This window comes from Strongylocentrotus purpuratus, unplaced genomic scaffold (genome assembly GCF_000002235.5).
Source record: "Strongylocentrotus purpuratus isolate Spur 01 unplaced genomic scaffold, Spur_5.0 spur5_scaffold_3, whole genome shotgun sequence".
NCBI lineage: Eukaryota > Metazoa > Echinodermata > Echinoidea > Camarodonta > Strongylocentrotidae > Strongylocentrotus > Strongylocentrotus purpuratus.
The window spans coordinates 36,694,230-36,697,529 of NW_022145609.1; the positions used below are offsets into that span (position 1 = coordinate 36,694,230).

The 3,300-nt window shown below is 37.5% G+C and overlaps 1 long non-coding RNA gene across 1 annotated transcript; it reads right to left on the minus strand.

Annotated features, from left to right (window-relative positions):
- Window positions 1–256: 256 nt before the first annotated feature.
- On the minus strand, window positions 257–2,613 carry LOC105440633. Its single transcript, XR_971743.2, has 4 exons — window positions 2,547–2,613; window positions 1,775–1,942; window positions 1,245–1,310; window positions 257–442 (listed from the first exon to the last, which is right to left on the minus strand). It is a non-coding gene; the product is annotated as an uncharacterized LOC105440633 (long non-coding RNA).
- Window positions 2,614–3,300: the final 687 nt, after the last annotated feature.

Sequence of the window (3,300 nt, forward strand, 5' to 3'; positions counted from 1 at the left end):
GTCTCACTAGTCAATGTCTAGTCTGTTTGTTACAGTATTCATCTCAGGTTACTCACTCTTTCACTCCTATGTCTCCAATATTCCTCATGAACTCATGGATCATCCACTATTGGCTTGATAGCAACACCAATGCCACACACACACACACACACGCGCGCGCACACACAAACTTTCACACACAAACACACACACACACACACACACACACACGCATACATTAAAAACTCCGTCATGAAATATCAGATACGAAAGGAAAACTTGTTTGAAATAGTTTTATTACAGTCTCACGGAATGTTGGAATCCATAAGATTTAAAGTTAAAAAATCAAAGAAAAAGAGAGAATGTGAATGGTCAAAACTGTTCCGTACGTCATTCCTTTCTGATCCGGGATTGGTCAACGGATGCTATCAAAGAGTTTACATGTTATCTCCATTTCCGGCTCCTGCAAAATAGAATAAAGGAAAAACATGACGGATGTAGATGCCTTCTGAGTCTGTGGTATACATTATATTCACATTGCAATGACCTGGTAAGATCTCACAAGAGTGCCTATTATAGGGAAGATAGGCGTATAATGTCAGATAAAGGCAATATGTTGTTTTGTTATTACTGTTCTTATTATTGTTATTATTATTTTTCGGGGGGGGGGGGGAGCGAAAGCTGTGACCACCGATCTCTCCTCCCGAGATAACTTATTATTATGTGTAGGTGCACCACTGCATCGGAGTTTACTCCTACGCTTATTTGAATAGTTTAGTGGGTTCTTTAAGTACAAAGGAAATGACTCCCTTACACACGGGACCTCAATTTAACATGCTACCCAAAAGACGGAGGGTAATTAATTCAAGCATCCCTTGGTATGAACAAGTGCTCAATGTAACTGTGGCTTTACGATCATTATCCTATAATTATTATTAGTAGTAGTAGTAGTAGCAGTCGTTTCTTAATTATAAAACTGGTAGACCTTTAGATTGAACGAAATGAGCGAGCAAATGATTGGACGTCACACCAAAGAGTTCAGGCTTGTTCAGATATGACTGGGTAAATAGCTGCCCCCCCCCCCTCCAAAAAAAAAAGAAACAAATAAATTGAACATCTAGAGATTTTTTACTTGTCTGGTAGTCTAATGGCAACTGTGTGCTTAAGCTCTCTGAGAAAAAGTGAGTCTAATAACGCTTTATTTCATCTTTAAAAAAAAACGCTGCAGTTTATGCGACAAAGAGTTTATTGGGCTTTAAACTTACCGCTACAGAAGACGACTGAACCACTACGCCTGTTGCACCAGCATGACATGCCGAATTGTTGACAGGCTGAAATGAATAGAGAGGACGTGATATATTTTTTAAAGGTTGTCAATACAAGAGAACTTGTAATATTCATGCATGGAATACAATCATGACAACGATTTGAGAGGAGATATTAGAAGCTTTAATTTGTATGTCCTGATGCCTCTTAATTACATTCACGATATCATGCCAATCGAAAGGTCCTTAGAACCATAGGTTAACACTAAACTGTTTACAGGAAGAAATTCTCAGAGAGAGAAATTATTTCATTACTGTTATTATTTAAATTCCAGTGAGGCTTATATGTTCCTGTTTTCCTTATGAAATTCATTAAAAATGCATACGATAGGATTTGATTTGGTGGTTTCACAAAGGTTTTACTTTTTATGATAAGAAATCCCTTTTTCTTCTCCAAGTGTCTTGTGTTGTTGTAGATTTAAGAGGATGGGAGGGCACAAATTCAAAGTTTAATGGCTAGATATACTCACCCTTGTACTTCTTTAGACTCCGTCCCATACCCCTCTTCTCGGTCTCAAAGAGCTCAAGAGTGTCGTCGTTGAGCTCGTAATCAGCGATTACGGCGACGATGAGGGCACAAGCCAGAACGAAGAACAGAGCCTTGCCCATTTTGATTGGTGAGTTGGTTTTTAGATAATCTGTTGTGTAAATAAGACATGAAATTATAAATGCTATTATTATGTAGTAATCGGTTTCATAAATTGTGTAAAGAACATACCTTCAATTCAATTGAGGTTCCTGATAAAATCTCATATGAAAGCATCTTCCTGATAAAAATTAAAAATCAATGCACGTCCACCATCACAAATCTCATGCGTCTTTGTCCTTTTTCTATTTTAACCTTCCTATCTACCTGTTTCCCTTATCTTAAGACATATTCTTGTAGGCAAACATGTTAATGAAAGATGATATGCTTAGAAAAAAGAGAAATTAAACATTCATTCAATACCGTAGAGGTGTCGTAGTTGAGTGGTCTAATCACTTGCCTGGAAATCGTGGGTTCGACATTCATGCAAGGCATTTTATCTACATTGTTCCTCTCCATCCAGTTGTTGAATGGGTACCATGTCGGAACAGGACGTCAATACGATTGTATTATGTATATGTATAATATATGTATAATTTTGGAGTAGTACGTAAACGGGCAACTGGCTGGAATGCTCACAAGGGAGTGGAGAGTGTGCAGTGTACCCAACTCACCGGTTTAAACAATTGTTTACGAATGCAATATATTTGACTTACCTTGAAAAGAGCAGGAATATCTTGAATATCTCTGTGATCCTCAACTGAATGACGTTGTCCACAAGACATTCTGTATTTATAGGAATTCAACCTTTTAAGAGCACTATATGATACTGTGTTGAATAACGTGTTAAAAAAAGTCACACCCTATACTAGTCAGGTCAGCTGTTTGTGTTTCTTCATTTAAACATGCTTAACAGCAGGAGTAGCGGGGAGGTGAAGCGAATTTTTTTACTTATTAAGGTTTGGAGTACACGATCTTGATCTTGAACTTAAAATACTCTATCTTTTTCTAGTATAAGCCAGGGCCATCATCAACTATCGCCTTCTGTGTTACTGTTAGCATTTACTTCGACATAAGGTGTTCTCAGCCAGAGGCCATGTTGCTTGAAGCCTACATTCCGTGTGTGCATGACAAGAGAGAGAAACACAAACACAAAGTAGAGACTCGTCATTTATTTACGCTTAACTTCTCATGCAGAGAGACACCATGCATTCTCTTCATGAAACATAAAAACAGTAGATGAATAAATTGTGATTGATTGGAGGAAAGTTTGTATAAAGCTTAAGCACATACGCATATGATTTCCAAAAAGTTTATATACAAGTCACAGTTCGCATGCTTTATTCGTGCCACCGGCTGCATGGCATAATGCTTTACTGAACATAAATGATTACATACAACAAGTTGATTCAAGGTGCACTGCTTGTAACTTTATAATGAAACTAAAAGAGACCATAATTAAACAAATAC